This window comes from Rhinolophus sinicus, chromosome 16 (genome assembly GCF_057876585.1).
Source record: "Rhinolophus sinicus isolate RSI-liver-muscle chromosome 16, RSI-T2T, whole genome shotgun sequence".
Lineage (NCBI taxonomy): Eukaryota > Metazoa > Chordata > Mammalia > Chiroptera > Rhinolophidae > Rhinolophus > Rhinolophus sinicus.
This window is the reverse complement of record NC_142516.1, coordinates 165,825,863-165,846,701: the sequence shown is the minus strand read 5'-3', so window position 1 is coordinate 165,846,701 and position 20,839 is coordinate 165,825,863. Positions and strand designations below refer to the sequence as shown.

The window sequence follows — 20,839 nt, the reverse complement described above, 5'->3', positions numbered from 1 at the left end:
GAAAGTAGGCTCCTCCTTCACTTATTTGTCTAAATTCAAAGGCAGCAGGAAAGGGGTTCTTTGCTCCCAATGCTGCTCCCTGGATAACATTTTTTATCACCACTATTGAAAAACTACCTAACACAAGACTTCTTTTGAAGTTCACACTCAAACTATCTTTTCAATTGTTTGCTAGCCTCTGTGGTCCATGCCCGTGTACTACCACTAGTACTAGTAATGTAACTACCACTAGCTCATAGTAGTTTTTTCCACTCCATTCTTGTGCCTGCTACTATAACTCATTTTATTGGAACTATCGGACCTAAGCAAGGGTCACTGGTTATTTATATTCACCCCACTATGCTTACACACACACACACACACGCACACACACACACACACCATGCCACCAGTATACATATAGGAGTATTGAGATATATCTGCTCATTCATGTATGTCAACATTCAACATTTAGCAAGAGTTAATTCCTTCTTCATTCACGGTGATGCTATGATGGTAGATGAGATATCCTTGAGAAGTGCTTATACACTAACTCATATTTTTTCTTTAATTCAGTCAGTTCTGTGAAGCTAAAAAAGATTTTTGGTCAAATTGTTAATTGAAATTTATAAATATTAAACTGGAAATGAGACACTGAAAGGACAGGAAGAGGTAAAAACTCAAAACAGCAGATGAATTAGGAGTCTGTTAAAGTATTTGAAATAGGAGTAAAGCGTACATGAGCAAGAGTGATGAAAGGGAAAATTCAAAGAAGAACAGAATGGATTATTATATCCTTTGAGGTGATAAAAACCCAAGACCTGGAACTTAATTGGCTATATAACAGGAAGGGTGAGGAAGCGTCAACATTGGCTCCAATTTATGTCCTAGGCCAATAACAAACACACACACACATATCAAGAGAAGGGTCTGTTTTGGGAGAAGAAGAGACAATGAGTTCTGTTTTGGACTTTTGGAGTTTTAGTGGCCAACAAGTCCATGTTCAAACTGTAGATATATGTTTGGAAGTCAGTTTTGCAGTTATGAATCTATAGAAATGAGAGGGAACACACGGCTAAAATGCAAGCAGAGAAAGAACTTCAAGAGCAGAATACATACATGTTCAGGATACAAAATAAAAACAAAATGAAGAGTCCAAAAAAGGTTCTTAGAAAGAAAGAGGAATCAAATATAAGAAAATCTAATGTGGAGTTTTATGGAAAGGTGACCAAACATTTTTTTAAATGTTTCAGGGACTGAAATCAGGGACTGTTTCATGTATTTATAGCTTCTAGCAGAGTTTGCAAAAAATAGGTATTCAATACATGACTATTGAATTAAATCCTGGGGTGAATAAACTTAATGAAACTTTCAGAATCTAAAAATTATAAGTGGCTTCTATATCTGTACTATCACGTCATTCAGTATTAGATTTAAAAAGTAATATCCCTATCATGTAGTTCTCCCTCATAGGTTACAATAGAAAAGAGACGATTACATAATTGGTGACCCTTCCATCTTTATGATCAAAGTGCAATGTAGGTGCTCCAAAGCCTGTTTACATGAAAGGAATTGGAGCTCAGAAAGTCACTGAATGGTAGAACCAAGATTCCACTGGGTGGGTACACCTGACACCAGCACCTGAGCAACTCAAGCCAAACAAAAAAAAAGCAATCTGCTTCTGTAACCATCCTTGAATATTTGAAGACATCTTACTCTTCTATTTTTCAAGCCAATCTTTTCTGGTTATTTAAACTGTAAAAATTTGTCACTCCATAAGATTTTTGGAGAAATTAGTAAAGATTATTAAAATAATTTGACTACTAATAAAAGGTAATACCTGTATATGTTTTACTCTATTCATGGCACACTTCTAAATATTTTACATATTTTATGTAATTCTTACAACAATCTAATGAGATAACTATTATTAGCTTCATTTTGATGAAATTGGCACAGAGAAGTTAAATTATTCGCCCAAGGTCAAATGGCTAGTAAGTATAAAATAATTATTTTGTGATGTAAAATGGCTTGAAAGACATTAACTCTAACCCATGAAAATATGACCAGGAACAATAAAAAAACACTTTAGTAAAAGTTAATTCACCTTGTCATTTTATAAGTGGGTGATTATGAATTTTAAATGTATAATAGAATGAAAGCTATAGTCTGTCAATGGAGAACATGGGCCACTGGGTCTTCAGTGTGTTCAGGATCAGGTATAGCATCTGATCCCACAGGAACCTCAGCATATGTGGAAAGATAGCAGGAAAGCAGTACTGGTAGGATTGCTCTTGCTCGCCTTCTATCTCATCTCCTCATATCTATATATCTATATTGCTGTATCTCATCTATCTCTCTAGATCTATGTATGTATGTATGTATGTATGTATGTATGTATGTATGTATGTATGTATCTATGTATCTATCTATCTATGTATCTATCTATCTATCTATCTATCTATCTATCTATCTATCTATCTATCTATCTGAATTTATGACAAGGAATTGACTTATACAAGTATGGGGGCTGGTTAAGCAAAGTAAATCCAAAATCTGTAGGGCAGGTAATCAGGAAAAGGTCATGAGCAGGCTGAAACCCCATGGGCACACAATGTGCTTTCTCAACTCAGGAAAGATTTAAGCCCTCTTTTAAAGATCTCCCAAGTGAGTAAGTCCGGCCCATGCAAATTATATGGGATAATTTCTCTTTTAACTAATTAAAATCAACTGATGAGGGGCTGTAATCACATCCTCAAAATTTAATCACAGCAATACCTAGATTAGTGTTTGATTGAATAATCAGTCATTCTACAAAATGGCCACTGTCCTTTCTTTCCTCCAGCTCTTGAGAAAATATCTTTTGTAGCCCAACCAATCTAGAAGCATACTGGAAAGAGAATTCTTGGGACTGTCATTCAGCTCAAGCAAGCAGACCTATCAAAGTCATCACAGGCAGGCAAGATTATAGGCATGATGGTCTACATTTTGTCACATTTTGTTTCCTGGTTACATTATTTATAGGATGATACATTCAAAATATGTCTGATAAAACAAAACCATAAATTAGGAATGACAAGATGAAAGGTTGTGATTGTTATGTTAATATTTGATATTGTTAGGTAGGAGTAAAGTATGTAGATATATTAGATATAAGTAATGACAAATACTTAGATGTTTTGTACTATAATAAAAACAAGTGTTCCTACCTGGTTTAAGCCACAGGCCTTTTTAATAGAGGATATTGGGCCATGCTTTTTCTGCAGTAGATATCAAATTCCTGTTAACCGAAAATAAAATTACAATTAATTAGTATGTTCTCTGAAACACTAAAATTTGATTGGTAAAATTTGGGGTGGCAGAGATAATGAATGTGTTTTGGGGAGGGGAAAATAACATGCAGTAGACTATGATAACTTTATTAAACACCATTTATCCTGGGTCTGCTACATACCAGGAACTTACATTCATTACCACGCAGCATTATACAACCTTGAAAGGTCACGCAGCTGGAAAGTGGCTGATGCAGGATTCAATTCTGTTCTGACTTATTCTTTATTCTGCATGCTTTTAACTATTATCCACTATAATTCCTCTAAAAGTTACCTTTGGATATCCATTTCACCTATCTGTTTAGTGATGTGCTTTTCCCCTCTCCCTCTCTTAACACTCACTCTCAGGATGAATTTAATGCTGTCTTATAGGATGGTTGATATTTTGTGCCTTTTTACTAACTGTGGAAAGTAAGGATTTCTTTTTCTTGGACTAGGACTCTTGGTTATTGGTGAATGAATAGCCGCAGAGGAAACGTGGGGGACACATATTCCTTTACAACATTTTTGAATCCACTCTAAGCAAGTCCATATCATGTCCACCCTTCAGCCACCCCCACTCTTCTCTCACGGACTTGACTTTGAAACCAAAGTAATATTGCTAAGTGCATTGCTAATCTCGTTTAATTTAATCTTCTTAACTGATACTCTTTTAAACTGTTTTAAGAGGTACCTTGACATTCTTCACTGGCTAATGCTTTATAAAAATTCTAACTCCCACTTTCCTAACAGCCAAGGTTATAACAATATGCTCACACATAAATATGACTCCAAGTGTATTAAAAACAAACAAACAACTACCCTCAGTTGTTGAAAAATAGCTCCAAAATATTATATACTATATTTAATTCAGTTTCACTAATGCCTGTTTTGAGAAATTTGGTGTCTGAACCACTTTACTTTGTTGTTGTTGTTGTTGATTTAAAAGAAAATGACAGGAATTTAATCAGCTCTTATATAGGTAGAACTTGGAAAGAAAATAGGTATATGGTTTGATTTGCAGTATAAGAGAAGACAAACGAAAACAAAACAAAACAAAAAAATCCCCTAACATTAGAGTTGGAAATCTATAGCCAATTACTAGGTGTCAGAAAATTTATCACGGTATGAGAAGTGACATACAATTGTGGGGACCAAAAGGGGAAGAAGACCAGTAGGGCATCTGTTAGCATCATTCCAGCACCTGCAGGAGCATGAGGTCTATTGCGCATATTTGCAAGCCCACATGTTCCCTGCTTTGATGTAAATGCACTCTAAGCAGTCAGCAGCTGGATTTTATCTTATTATTTATAATTTATGGGTATTCTTATGCCCTTGAAATAATCACAACTTCTAAGACCTAATTTCTTTTTTCCTGCGTTGTCACCCACTTCACTGTGCTCTTGGCCAATTCAATTCACTTTGTCATTCCTTGGTGTCCTCATTTGCAAGAGTGGGGACATTGCAATTGTCACTTCCCTCTCTCAGACTGCTGGGAAGATTAATGGAATAATATGTTTAAAGACTACTGGACTCCGTGGAAACAAGACACACGATATGCACAGTATTTCATCCTTATTTATCTCTACTTTGAGGGAAAATGGAGTAAAATGAACACAGCTAGAGCTTAGGTTAGAGTAGATAGGATTCAGGAACTGAAGCTATTATTTAGGAAAAGAATTCCTCTTATTGCAGAACAGGTTTTCCTTTCAAGGATCTTGAAAAGGTAATGCTGAACTCTTCCTTTTCCAAATTGATTCTCTCTATGTGGTGTTTCTCCCTGAAGCTCACTGTCATCTCATCGTTTTCTTGTAGCATTCAAAGTTTGTGCTTTTCTGGGTAACTTACAGAAAATGTAAGACTCTTAAAAGTAAAAAAGTGGCAAGATAGCACTTACATGAAAAAAACAGGAAAAGAGGTAGCTTCCATCATTATGTTCTTTCAAGGAATCAAACTCTGATGGTAAAGTCTGGACTTCTGAAGTTGTAGACAACCCCAATAACAAAACAATCCTATTTCTCAGAGTAGAGACTAGGAGATGTTTCTACGTGGATTATTGACATATAGGAATGATAAGGGTGGCCCTGAAACCTGTCATCGTTGGTTCCAGGTACAGTGGGCACCTACAGCAAACTAAAAAGAGCTAAGTTTTCGTTGAATGCTTACTATGTTCCTCACATTTATATACATTGTCTTGTTTAATCTTCACAACAATTTCATTATTTTCCTCATTTCCAAAATTAGGTTCAATAACTTGCCTACCTGCGTTTACACAGCTAGGATGTAGAAGAACCTGGATTAAAGTTATCTGTGCTTATCATTGTTATTTTCTACTGTTTCTGAGAAGGAATTCAAAAGATAATCATTTATTCCGTGAATGAGCTTTTGTTACGTGGATAGGTGACTCATTCCTCTACCAGACTATAGGATATTTGAGGGCATTTAATGTCTTACTCTTTTGGTGGGAAACCTAATCTCCAGCCCAACATCTGTGCATAGGAAGGATGTCTTAAACACACACCTGCGAAGGAGATGTTATCTCCGTGATGTAGATGAGAAAACAGAGGCCAGCATTTCGCCCAGGATTTCTGATGCCGGTCTGTGGCATTTCCAGGATACTGCATCTTCCTCTACTCTTTTTCCAGGTTTCTAATTTTGTAAGGTGCTCGATCACATCTTGAGCTCTGCAGAAAAGTTGGGGAATGCACTATGTGCACTGAACCAATAGGTACCTTTAGACTTGAAAAGACAGAGATAAGTAGGGATAGATTGAGTTTCTATAGGGTACCAGGCATATTGCTAAGTGCATTACAATCTCATCTAATTTAATGTTAACTATTCCATGATGTAGTAATGACTGTGGTCCTATTTTATGGATGAGGAAACTGAGGCTGAAAGAGGTTAAATTACTCATCCAAAGTCAAACAACTGGTTAATCCCAGGTAAGCCTGACATTAAACCAAAATTCATTCATTTACGCAAAAATGGGTGACATAGTATAGTGTCTCTCAAAGCTTATTTTAATCTACTTGTACAATGGATGATCAAGACTGCTGTGTTCCTTACTTAAGAGAACCAGGTATTGAGTTCTTTAGAGCTGTAAATACCATTGTCAAAAATAATATTTTCAGTGAAATATTTGAATGTAGTGACTACACATTGATGAAAAAAACTATAAAAAGATGAAAGCTTATAACAGAAACAATGTTCCTTCAGAGAGAGCTGGAATTTTTTTGTGTGCATTCTTTTGTCTTCTGCCAGGCAGCTTAGACTGTCCACCCATAAACGACCTGCCAGCTATATCAGGAGTCCCAGCCTTCTTGTCAGTGTCAGCTAATCACAGTTTTCAGGTTTCCACGCACCTGGCTCTCCTATTGCAAATCACTGATGCTCTTGCTTTCAGTGACAGCCAGTAACTTCAGTCCCTTTTTACCTTCTGCTTCAGTTCCCTCTTCTTTTTATCTATAGAGACTTACTACCCACACTTAAAGAGAAGCCTGCTGTCAGGATGCAAACAGATGCCACCTCTGTTTCTCCCACTGTTGGCCAAAAGCCTAAGCCAGTGACTGTTGGGCCAGAATGAGGTTCCTGACACAACTGGAAAAGGAGCCTGTTGCAGCCCAGGGGTGAAGGAGACAAATTAAAATTACTGCCAAAGCAGAATAGCAACTGGTATGTGGAAGGTGTCATTAATGTACTAAGAGGATCGAAAGTCATGCTTGGAAAATGAAATCTGTAAGGTGAAACTTACAACCTGAGAATTTATTTTTTATAGTTGTCTTGCTTTGGAATAAAGAAATGAGACACCACATATCTGCCAGGTTGTAAAAAAACTTTAGAAATTTTGAACATTTGCTTCTTTGATTTTGGATGTGGACCACGGATATGACATGCATGTATTTATTTGAAGTGTTTTAAAGAGTTATTTTCACCTCCTGAAGTGAATACTCAAAAACTTCATGTGTCAGGTTTCTGGATCCCCACGTACTCCCCAGAGTTCAGGGATGGGGATGAGGCAATACTTCCAGATCCTGCATGTTCTTACTGACGCAGCTCTCTCGAGCATGCCTGCTGAGCCTGGAAAAGGCCATACTACCCCCCATTCCTCCCCCCGCCCCCAGAGATTGGCCGGGAAGAGCCTGCAGGCTGCTGGGTCTCCTGGCTGGGGAGTAGGATTTGGGAGCCTAAGGAAGCCTGGTGAGACTTTTCTATTTGCTTAAGCCACAGGGCTTTGGGGTGAGGGAAGAACAGTCATCTTTCTGACTTCTCCAGCTCTAAGTTTGTTCTAGCACCATGCCCACACTCAAGTGGGGCCTTTGTGTAGTTAGAGCTTGTTTAAATCCTTCTTTCTATTTAGAATGAAGATGTGTCTACTGAAACCAAGCAGTATTATCTTGCCAAATCAATATAACTGGGGCTGAGTCATCTCCTTTTGCCCCAGACTTGTGTATTAAGCAGATTCTCTCTGTTTCAGCTCTTCTTTTGCAGAGGATAATTCTATTTACTAGTATTCATTCAGTCAAAAATTTTATACTACATTGACTGGGCTTACACATAGCCACAGCTATTCTGACTTCCTAACACCAGCAGCTCTTTTCCAGAGAGCTAGTTTACCAGAGGAAGACTGGCTCCAGACAGGAATTGGTGTCCAATTCACTCATAAATGCATACATGTAGTGTAATGTTAGGATGGCGTGCTCTGAAGTCAGACTGGCTTCTTTCAAATCCTTCCTGGGTACTAGATGTGTGACTTTGACCAAGTTATTTAAACTCTCTGAGCCCAGTTTGAAAACAGATATCCTAATTTCTACTCCATAGACCATGGTGATGGAGGGTGTTAGGTTCTGGTGGATGCTGGAGATATGTAGTACTCTCAACACAGGCCTGGCAGCCTCAGCTTCACCCAGCCAGATGGGCATTATCTGCATAGCTGTTCATTTTGCCACCAGCAGCATTACTATTGAGCTGAGCAGACAAGAGGATATGGGGCCAGTATATATATTAACCAGAAGGACTTATTAGGAGTTCACATAAAGCCTAACTATCTCTACTCAATCAACCCAATATCCATTCCTGAAAATATTTGGGAGAAATTTTAGTTTTAGGGAGAATGTAATGGAAATGGGAATGAAGCTAAATAGATACTGTATTTTGACTATTATTAATATTAGCTATTATGTTTTGTACACCTAGCGTTGTTGTGACATACAAAACACTTTTTACAGTCTGCTCTTAGTCATTTTATGTGCAACCATTGCTTTGGCTACAGAGATCACGTAAGATAGGAAGATGGGAAAATTAAGTCAAATTATATGGTTTCCAGGAATTAACCATTGGCGTTTCTGTTTTGTATTCCTCGCTCTCTCTCTAGCATTTTTCACTTTCACACATATGATCAGTTCATCTTGAAATTTAAGTAGAATGAAGAACAGGCAAACTCAAACAGAAAAATAAATCCAGGTCTTCCCAAACCGAAATTGTATTTTGAGTCATCTGTGAAATGTCTTTGACCTCTTTTTGTTTCTACAGCTGTAAAATGGAAAAAAAAAAAAAAAAAAGCAAACAATTCCATAATTTTGAGGAATTTGAACAAAGAACTATAAAGTACTTTTAAAATTAAAGTCATACCCACCTTAATTTGCATATAATTTGCAATCAAGTTGGCACAAAACAAGCAATGAAATGGTTTGTTTCATGAGTAAAATTGTATGTGGTATATAGTTCTTTGTTTACCCAAGAAATTCCGTTGTGGAGTAGAAAGAACACGCAACTGGGGTTCAGGAATCCTGGTTCTAGTCTCAGAACGACCTTGTAATATTTGGATGACCTCCCTCCTTGGAGCTTCATGTTCCTTATTTGCCACTTGAAGGAGCTGATGCTCTCTCGTTCCCCCTTCCATTGCTAACACGTTAATGATTTTATTTAATCAATAGTATAGTAGGATTATAGTACCAACAGTTATCCCCTGAGATCTAGTGGAGTTCCATTGGTTCTGGGGTGGGAGAAGAGGAGGAGGAGAAAAAGGAGGAGGACAGAGAGGAAGATGTGGGAGAAGACGAGGAAAAGGACAGATGAAGAGGGAGAAGGAAAAGGAAGATTCCTTTAGATGTCATTGGGCAGCACCACCCCTGTGAAATTCTGAAATAACTATGGTTGTCTTTGTTCTCACCATTTATTATTCATTCAGTTCCCAGCTCCCGTGCTTCTCTCCCCAGGTGTACAGATAAATAATGTCAAGCTGATGTTCTAATCTGCCTAACGTCTCAAGGTCTGCCTTACCCCAAAGCCTCCATAGTCCCAAATCTCTTTCCTTTCCCAATCCAACCACTCACACATATGAACTTAGCTGCAAACTGGAGAGATATAATTAATTTATTTCTAAATGAGTATGATTTCATCTTCAACCCTCCTTTGGATACTCAATTATATAGTTTAAAAAGAAGGTGCCTGCAGGTAGCATGTTAGAGAACAAAGTGAAGAGCAAAATCCAAGAATATGTGAGCAGAGTTGCATGGCTGTCACCACAGCCATCCACACCCCTGGGATTCTGATCCCCAGAGCCATTCTCCAGAAGCCCCTCCAGCTTTCCTCAGCCTCTTCCCATCCTTTTCGTCTGAACACATTGATCCTAGGAAGCCAGCTCTTATCATAATAACTCCCTTGAGGCACCACGGATTCCTCATGAACTAAATCAGGATATAAACAAATATAACCAAATAAATGAATAATTAATAACAGCTTTCCTGGCGATGCCATTAGAAACTGTGACTATGGGAGTGGAAAGGACAGAGCGTGTGGCTTCTCTCTAAAGTGACAAACCCTCACAGCATCAAAATGAGAAAAAGGAGGGCAAGTAATGTTTACCTGAAGTGAAGAATGACTCAAGTGATTTCTTGGACAACCTGCCTATTTATTCCCAGTCAGGTATTAAACTTTGAAGTGAGAAACAAGGAACCAGTTTTCCTGCTTCATCCTACAGTCTTCACTGCTCTTTCCATACCTATTTCAGCAGGTTTGGCCCAGACCAGAGGTTCTGTTACAGCTTCAACCATAAGGCACGAACCCCAGCACCCTGACTACATCTGACTAAATTAGAGGGAGGAGAAGTCCACTCTAACCTCTCCCAGCAAATGAAGGCTGCGGTAGCAGAGCAGGGCTGGAGTCCAAGGATTTACTAGGACCCACCACTATGACCATAAGGCTTGGACCCCAAACCTTGATTACAATGGGGAGGGCTGATGCTTCCCTAATCATGCATCTAAAAGCCAACAACACAAAGGCCGTATCTCCCCTGCAAAGGCTGACCACCCCTATCTGTTGCTCCACGCAACAGGCAGGGGGAGACACCTACATCCTTGAGCCTCCATGACTGGCTTCAGGGATGTTGTTCTATAAGGCTTGGTATGTGTGCTGGCTGGTCCTTTGCCCTTGTTTGTACAATAGGATGCAAGACAAGTAATTCATTATCTAGCTCCTTGCTTCTTAAACTTTTTTATATTTCTGAGAAAAAGGCCCATATGCAGTTATGGAAAATCTCACATAGAATTCCCAGAGGTCTCTAGATGGCCTAAAGATAGGTTCCTTGGACCCTAAACCATCCTTGTTCCGGATAGACAGTGCTAGAGATATCAGGCACCTCTGGTAGAAGTGTGTATGGTGTTAAAAGAGACACAATCAGAGGCATTATAGACACCATAAGCATCCTATGTTTGCTTTCTCTTCCCAGAAGCCCTACCTAAAACAGAACCTTTCCTTTCCCCTATTTTTCTCTATCATTTCACTATTTATTTCTTCTTCAAAAACACTACCACCAGATAAAAAGAGTCTACAAAAAGTTGTAAAGATGGGCCTATTTACCGTGGTTCCCTGAAAATAAGACCGGGTCTTGTATAAATTTTTGCTCCATTAGGGTTTATTTTCAGGGGATGTCTTATTTGTTTCATGTACAACAATTTACATTTATTCAAATACAGTCATGTCATCTTCTTCTGGAACATCGTCAAAACGTACTAAATGTATCCGTCTGGCTGAGATGTTAACTGGGGCTTATTTTCAGGGTACGTCTTATTTTTGGGGAAACAGTATTTCTAAAAGCATGATACTGTGTAGTTATATTTTCAAATAATGCGCTCAATATGTTTTTCTTCAAATTTTAAGTAACTATTCAGGTGATATACTTGTTAAAGTGAGGGTCTATTTGTTCGTCTAAAGTAGTATAATAAAGTATTTTCTTCTTATTTCTAGACTTGGGGTGGTCTTAAGTATGCTTAGTATACTGCCAGGTAATTCTGAGAACATCTCAATCAGAGGAAGGACATTAAAAAGCACATTAGTATGGATGTATGTTTATTTGATCTCATCATTAGCATTAGTTATTACCTCCACAGTTATGATTGGAATACATAATCTCAAGTCCAATTAAGTGTTATTCTTCCAGTCCCAGCAGGCTCTTGTATCAACTAATTAACACAAAGGTCATTGTTCTCATTTTTAGAACACCAACAGATTGTAAAAATACAACACTAATGATTCTGCTGGGTTGGGAAAGACACAGCACAAACAGAAACTTCTGCTCCATGACAAGGAGAAGTGCGTGCTTTTCTAATCATGTCTCTGCAGGGGTAGAACTGACCAAACCTCTAGAGGGAAGTTCCAATCAAAATACCCCGGCTAGAGAGCATTGTGGTGAGTGCTCACCCACCTGCTGTGGATCTTTAGATCTTCACGAAGATGGTGGCCCAGCATCTCCTCTTAGCTGAGAGATGTTTCAATGAGCAAATTTTGATCATGTACTTGATGTTAGCAGTGTGGTGGTGGAGTGATGGAAAAGGACTCCTCTTTCAGAGGTTAACTTTGACAGTGCAGACAAGCTACCGTGTTTCCCTGAAAATAAGACCTAGCAGGACAGTCAGTTCTAATGCATCTTTTGGAGCAAAAATTAATATGAGACCCGACCTGATTTTACTATAATATAAGACCGTGTCTTATATAATATAATATAATATAATACAATACAATACAGTATAATATAATACTGGGTCTTACATTAATTTTTGCTCCAAAAGACACATTAGAGTTGATTGTCCGGCTAGGTCTTATTTTCGGGGAAGAAGGTTACTTAATCGTTATATAAAGTAGAAGGTGATACATACCAGAAAACGGTACAGATTAATTCCTATTGCACAACAGAAAAAGGGGCAGAAGAATGAAAGATTACTTCTAGCTGGGGTGAAATAAGGGAGGGCTTGGTGTGAGAGAAGGCTTTGAGCTGAGTGTTGAGAATAAGACGGATTTGAATATGCAGTGACAGAGGAAAGTGTATCCTAACACCTGACAAATGCATGATACAGAGGAACCCCAGAACTCTCTAGCACAGTCTTCATTTATTTTCCATAAACTTCACATTGTTTCTGCTGTTGTAACTCTGCTTCAGTTATCTTTCTCACAGATTTGTCCCAGCTTGGCAATGGCAGCAGGTACTAAGGGGAATTCTTCATTAATGCAGTCAGGTGCTTCTAACTACTTTGCTGATAAATGCTGGAAAAAAGCAGATTAATGAAGGCTCTACAAACACTATCACAGAAGCATAGCTAAGAATACAAATCAAGGTAGTATGCGGTTTTGGAGGAAATCTTTGAAAATCTGCAGTTAAGTAAGGAAGTTGACTACGAGTTATTCTGCCTTGCAGGTCCTGGCAGATAACAAATGATTGAACTAGTCACATAGAGATGACAGCTCCTCTGAAAGATTATTCTGTGATAGTTGCGGGGTGGGGGACGGGGAGAAAGCCAGTGTTCTTGAATTGGAGCTGATGTGTAAAAGAGATTTCACAGGAATAGTTAGTTTATGCATAGAACTAAATTGACATGTTCAGGGAGCTCAGTTTCCAAAGACTTGGCTTTGAACACAAGAAGAAACATAAATAGTCTGATGGGGTAATAAATTGAAAGTGAATCCAGATTTTTGCTCCCCTTTTGTCTTGTTTGAAATTCAGTACACCCTCTTACTAAATTTGCTGTGTGTTTACCTTTTTATTAAACCGAATTTCCTTATAAATATATCCCGAGTGTACTTACACATACATGTAAAACTTTGCCTACATTCGTAAATGTAATTATTGCACATGGGCTTTTTCAAGTTCAGTCTCGTTTTTGTTTCCTTGTTACGTTGGCTCTACCACCGCCCACTCTTCCTTCTACCCACATAAGCTTTTACTCAGCGTAATCCTCGTGAACACCTAGTGTGTGTTGTTCCATACTGTCTGCAAGCTCAGGCAATCATAATTCACACATGTGCAAGCATAGTTAGTTGTAGAGGGAGTTTTGCCCTGGTTTTGGTGTGCATGAAAAATGGCATCGTATTAGTCACACTTCTCTGTCTTGTTTTTCCACTCAGTTTCTCTGTGGAAATCACTTCAAATCAAATGATGTTGCTCTCATCCATTTTTTAAATGACTATATTATGTTTCATAATATTGATATAATATTTGAGGTTATCATTCTTGGGAGGATAGTTTTAAAACGCCACCAAAATAGTTTTTAAATTCCACTCAAATAATTATATTTCAAATGCCAAAAAGATAGACTTATAAAATCAGCCATCAATACCAAGAAGCTAATTAGACGTGTGTGCATGACAGGGAGAAACCAGAAATTTCCACTGGTCATAGTCTATATCTTCCCCATTCCTCAGAAGTAATTGAAGCCTTCAGCTTCACCATCTGGGCAGGGGAACAAGCAGGTAAAGACCCACATTTAAATTATCATCCAATAAAAATGTTTTTGGGGTGGTTTGTATTGCAGAGTAATGGAATGGCAAAATTCTGCCTCCTTGGCATTACTTTTTATATGGGCAATTTTTGCCTCCAGCCTGCTTCTGTCTACACTGTTTCCCTCATCCTGTCTTCCATATTATGCAAAGTGCAAATTCTTTCTTGCCTCTCCTACTATACTATTCCTATCTGTTTGGCTCAGTCATTTCTACTCGCTGAGCTAATCCTCTTTCTTTGCACCATGCTTCCGGAATGTTCCCTGTCCCCTCAGCTCAGTGTCTCTGGCTCTTGGTCCTCACCCAGGTCCACCACAAAAATAATTCCTCTGATTGTTCAGCATTGACTAAGTTTGAATTGCAGGGATAGCTACTGACTTGCTTTCCTCCACTAGTTTACCAACCCTCCTGAGGGCATTGTCTATACATCGTCTTTCTCATTTTTGTGGGCCCAGAACCCAGTTCCTGGGGCCGTCTGTGTGGCAAATACTAGGAGACATTCATCGTGTTGACTTCGTTACATTTCGCACTATTGCGCTGTCATTTTCCCGATGTATATTTTAATTGGTGATAGATTTTAGAGGCCTTGCCATATATATTCTCCTGGAAGTGTTTCTACACAGACTCTGAATTCGGAAGTAACTTGAGCTTGGAGGAAAGCATTCAGGCTTGGCGCTGCCCTTCGTGCTTGTGTGACTGCAGGTCTCCCTTTAATCATCTGCATATATTAACATCTTTCAGACTATTCTGTTTTTCCTAGAAATGTACATGGAAAAAGCTCCACCAGGCATTTGGGCCTTTGATAATTTCTGATATCCTTCTCTCCTCCTATAACTGTATTAGTGGACATATCATGTGCCTTTTATGTGCTGCATAGAAGGGACTTTCCAGACTTAACCTAGAGGTTAAACTCCATCCTCATGATCTTAGAAAGGCTGAGAACCATAGTATTGCTTTGATGATCCTTCCTGAGCATAGGTTCATGGCTGGGGACGGATACCTGTCCTAAGATACGTACAGTTCTGTTACCGTCGGCAGGAAGAATAGGGCCATGGGGGAATGGGAAGAAAAGAAGGGAGAAGTATGGCCAGCCATCAAGGAGGAGACAATGTCAGCAGTTAAGGAAAAACCAGAAAGCCCACTACATTTCTGCCAGGACTGGATTTTGGCAGTTGAGAGAGGATCTAAGTCATCATCTTGCCACGTTAGGTGAACTTTAGCTGATCGTAATGGATTATAATATTATTAGCATAGCAGCCAAGAAAAATCTCCATCCCTCAGGTTGCCATGATAGTTCTGAGAGAGCCAAATAAAGGCAAAAGCTTTTCCTCTGGAAAGGAGTGATAAGCAAGGACCCACATGGGAATGCCTACAATGCCACCCTTATGTCCTGAATATTTCACCATTTCATTTTCAAGTGTAATAAACTCCTGATCCCCACTTCTCTTCGGGGCACCTGCTCTTCTTCGAGCCTGCCTGCTCATGCTATCTTGAGTGTGTACTATTCTTTTCTAATATATCTACTGATTGTTTGGCTTATTCGGTGAGTCCTTGAATCCTTTTCTGTGATGAACACCAAGAACCCCATTTTCTGGCAATAGTTCCACGTGAAAAAACGTAACAAAGATGTGAATGGACTTGGTGCCAGCTCAGAATAGTTCTACCCTGCATGGACTTGGAGGATTGGAGCAAATCAGTGATCAAACAGCCCCACTAGCCAGAAATTAGATACATACGGTAGTCTTACTTAGTATGAGGCAACATTTCCCAGTCTGTGACGTTGGAAATGTTTATGTGACTTTGAATTACTGTGATATATTACACTCCCTCCCTTGCTGCCCTGTACATAAGGATTTACATTGGATTTTGTTTATTTAAATTTGGTTTTTGCTACATTTTGGCCACAGGGCTTATAAATTGTGGGAGTTTGTATTTATCTACTACTAACCAGCTGGAGAGTAGCTCAAGTTATTAGAAGTGTGACTCCTGAGAAACTAGGCTGTGTGTCATTCACTCTTTGCTATTGTGATTCTTTAAAATCACTAGACCAAAAGGAAAAGTTTTAAAACAGTTTTTATGAAATCTAATTTTCCTGAGACAATTCACAAATTAGCTTCTGTTCCAAATTTTACATCATAAACATATTACTAATAAGACAACTCAATATAAATCATGCTCCCTCTGACTAACAAACTTTAATCACCTGCTTTCGTAAATAGTGGCTCTTTATTTTCTTTCTGACCTTGGGCTGCCTCTCAGGCCATTTTACTGTTTCCCTCCCTTTCTCTCAATTTCAGTTTATCTGTAGGTGCTAATTAAAATGACAGATGTTAAATTGATCAGTAGCACATTTCAGCTACTGCTTGGAGCACAGAAGTCCCTCAAGTGATTCTTTGTTTCTCCCAATATAATCCCTCTTTCTCCAGACATCCCTTGTCTGCTGCTTTTCCCTAGTAGCTGTAACTGCTTCTTAAAGAGAAAGCAGATAATCTACCATGTCTGCCCCAGCTGTTCCTCATTTATTTTTTAGTCTTGTAAATGATATAACCATATTTATTTCTTTTAGTAATGGTCCGCATCTTATTTAAGTATTTTGGAAAAATAAAACAAACTTCTGTTAGACAGATTTGGTACACTCTTTATTCAAACTTTATGGTAACCAAGTAGGTAGCATATATATGGACACACTTCTTTTAAAAATTATTTATTTAATTTATTTTTTTATGGTAAGACACTTAATTTGAGATCTACTCTCTTAAAGACTTTTTAAAGTGCTTAGTATGGCATTGTTAGTACAAGCTATGTTGTACAGCAGACCTCTAGATCTTATTCATCTTGTATCACTAATATTTTATGCTCATTGAACAGCAGCCCTATTCCTCCCTCCCCCCAGCCCCTTGTAGCCACCATTCCACTCTCCGTTTCTATGAGTGTGACTCTTTTAGATAATTCATATAAAAGGAGTCATGCAGTGTTTGTCCTTCTGTATCTGGCTTACTCAGCATAATGTCCTCCAGCTTCACCCATGCTGTTGCAAATGGCAGGCTTCCCATTTGTTAAGGCTGAATAGTATTCCTTTGTATGTTTATACCACATTTTCTTTATCCATCATCCATTGATGGACACTCGGGTTGTTTTCATATCTTACAATGAATATGGAGGGTGCAACTATTCCTTTGGGATTCCAATTTCAATTATTTTGGATATAGGCCCAGGAGTGGCGTTACTAGGATCCTACAGTAGTTTTACTTTCCAGTTTTTTGAGGAACATCCATATTGTTTCCTCTCTGTCCTCCATGCCCCCAGGATGTTGTCACACCATTTTCTACCTGTACTGTGTGAGGAGAAGTTGGAGGGATGACACCACTCTCTCCAGATTAGGCAGACCAGCGTCATCAGTGCTTGTCTGGGCCTTGGAGGAGCGAGGTACATGGAGAAGAAACTGAAGGAGCTCTTTTTGCAACCAAGTCAGTAGATGTCTAAAACATCTAATGCTTAGCAATTGCTGAATTTTAAATGACAAAGTAAATTGCCACATTTGAATGGTATGAACCAGATATGGTTTTTTGAACCAGACCTCTTAATTTTTCTAAGTGTTTCTCAAACTTGTCTGCATATCAGAATCACCTGGGGGCTTTCAAAAACCACTGATGTGTGTGTTCGACTTGCAGAGCCTGAGTTAGACTGGGCTTTGGAATTCTGAAAACTCCGTGGGAGAATCTAATATGAAGCCCATGCTGAGAATCTTGGTCTTACCCTAGTTTATCTTGCCACCCACCTGGAGCATTTACTCAAATTTACTCGTTTGCTTTAGTAACTCCTAAAGCAAATGAGACTTTAGGAGTTACTGCCTGTGTTTTGCGTTTCATCTGGGTGCTAGAGATGAAAGAGAGGGACTTCAGCCTCAGACCCTACAGTGATTCTGATCTCTATTTAAATGGATCCAGTTGTTGCCTGGGTCTGACCAGTCAGCTTAGGAGCCCCTCCTCCTGCAGGGAGGAGCTAGCAGGGGCCACGAAGAGCCTTTCCAACACCTACCCTGAGTAAGTGCAAGTGCGAGATCCCCTATAAGCAGATGCAGAAATGTGGGGAAAGTTGACAGAAATAGCATGTGCCACAATTAATTGTACTCCATTTGTTAAATTTATTCATTACTCAAGCATATGTACAAAGCCGTATACATATGAGTCCCATAGGCTGTTTGCAGAGTGATAACATGCTAAATATATTTCTACAAGATGGATTCTTTGGGTTTTATTTCTGTACAAATAAGCAAGCAAGAAATGTAGGCAATCCTTTTGAAGGAGGTGGGGGAGTCCTTCCCTCTGTATCAAACCAATTAGATTAGGAAACAATTTCATTGTTAATTAATGTATCCATTTATTTAACAAACATTAATTGAGCATGTCTTCATAATGAGATACAAAGACAGAAGTCCTGTCCTTGAAGCATTTGCTGTCTTGAAGGTTGAGCAAATGATGTTGGGAAATGCTGCCGATGCTATGACGCGGAAGGGACATGAGGAGGCAGTGGTCACATTTAATAATAACAACTGTCAGTAGAATGCTTGCTATTATGTCACAAAGGCAGTGTTCTTCTTTGTATTTTACAGAAGAGGAAATTGAGGTACAGAGAGTATATGGATATTAATGAGTGCCACACAGATTAATAGAATTGTGGAGAGGAAGAAGTGAAAATTAAGGCTATTAGTGACAAATCAGATATGCAGATAGGAGGAAGGTAGCATTCTAGAATTATTGAGTGGATGGTGGTGATATTTACTCATTCATACATTCAGTTATGCAACAAATAGTTATCAAGTGTGCTTATGTGATGGAAACTGTGCAAAGTGTTGGGATGTGACACTGAACAGCCCAGGCATTGCCTCTGTCTTCAGGAGCTGGCATCCTAGAGAAGGGAAACAGCATACAATGAAGTAAACAGCTCAACACTGGGTACAGTAGCAAGTTCAATGAAAGAAATAAACAGGTTATAAAATATATGGAAGGAGAACTGACTGGGTGGTGAACACAGAATGTGATATATAGATGATGTGTTACAGAATTATATACCTGAAACCTATGTAATGTTATTAACCATTGTCACCCCAATAAATTTTAATTAAAAAAAGGGAATAAGCACATTGATAAGAAAGTAAAGGGAGTATTATTTTAGTTGGGAAGGCAAGGGTGAAGAAGATATATTTGAGGAGGGAATATCTGAGCCTAAAACTGAGTGATAAGGACTCAGCCAATGGGAAGAGCCAATGGAAGAGGGACTGAGACAAAGGAAACACGAAGGACAAAAGCCAGATAGCACAGATGTCTTAGTCCAGAAATAGAGATTGTTTGAGGATGTTTAAAGTGTATAAGGAGAAGAGAAGATGGGTTACGATTGACCTAGGAATATATACAGGGTCCAGATTACACAGCCTTATAGCCAACAGTGAGTTTGGGTTTTATTCCAATAACAGTGAAAAAAACCCTTTGGAGGGTTTTACGCTGGGCAGTGATCCAATGTAAGGGAACAGAGGGAGAGAAAAGTTTTGGAGGTAAGATGAGATGTTAGTCCTGGTCATGTTAAGTTTAATTAGCCAATTACTATATCCAGAAGGAAATGCTCAGTAGGCGATGGGAATTGTGAGCCTGAGACAAGGGAGTGTTCTTTCTTCCCAGGCTCTGGTAAGACTCTGCTACCCTAGAATGGTATCCAAATAACACTCTTGAAACCCAACCCTGGGAAGTTAAAATAAAAATTAGAAGTGTATAAATAATGAAGAAAGATAATAAACACAAAATGTGGATGTTTTAGCATAAGTTCAAGTTTACATAAAATGTTTTGAAATTATTGTATTTTCATAAGTTTACATCCTTATTAAGGCACTGCAGTAATAAAAAAGATCAGCCATAATAAATGTACTGTTAATCGCTTCTCGGCCTTTTGGCTAAGATCAAGTGTAGTATAAATGTACTGTTAAAGTTTAAATGTCAAAAAGATCAGCCATAATAAATCTACTATTAAAGTTTAAATGTATTAATGGAAATTAATTAATGACATGTATAATCAATGTTAAATGCTCAAGAAAAACTAGCTTTCAACATCTAGTGTATTAGATATCTGAGTTTAATCAATTGAACATTAAAAAAATGTACAATAGCTCTGTGTTCCTTAGAATACACAAAAGACTTCCAAGAATCGACTCAACCCCTCGTACTAGAAAAGAACCTTTAAAACAACCTCCACAGTTATTATACAAAAAGGTAGGAATCAAAAAGAGTCAAGATGATAAAAGTTTGAAGTGTATCCTCCTTAACGCAGGATCACTTGGTCCCCAGTTTTCCCCAGACTGGTGGACAAAAGGCAACTGCAAAGAGGTGGACACAACAGAGTTGGTCTGCTCCTTTCCCTCACCAGTTGGGCCACCAAGGAATTAGCAAGGAGAGGAAGTAGGCGGGGGCTGTCTATATTGATGAATAAATGTAAATATGCTAGATATGCTAAATACAACTGATATCAAGGTATATCAGTTAATATACTAAATACAAGGTATATTGAGCAGCTATCGAACATAATATACTAAATACAAGGTATATCGAGCATATTATCGCCCTCTCCCTCTTGCCAACTTCAGGGAAAGCTCTTTAATTTCCTTGAAATAAAGTACCATCTACATAAATTATGATTATCTAAAACAACTATAAATCTTTAAAAAATGGTTTTACTGAAAAATGGAAAAGAAAAAAGGATGTAAAGTGTGTGTAGAACCCCTTGATTATAAAAGA

The 20,839-nt window shown here is 38.5% G+C and overlaps 1 pseudogene; it reads left to right on the top strand.

Moving 5' to 3' along the window:
* The first annotated feature begins 19,981 nt into the window (after positions 1-19,981).
* Positions 19,982-20,062, top strand: LOC148755127 (U2 spliceosomal RNA; annotated as a pseudogene).
* The last annotated feature ends 777 nt before the right edge of the window (positions 20,063-20,839 follow it).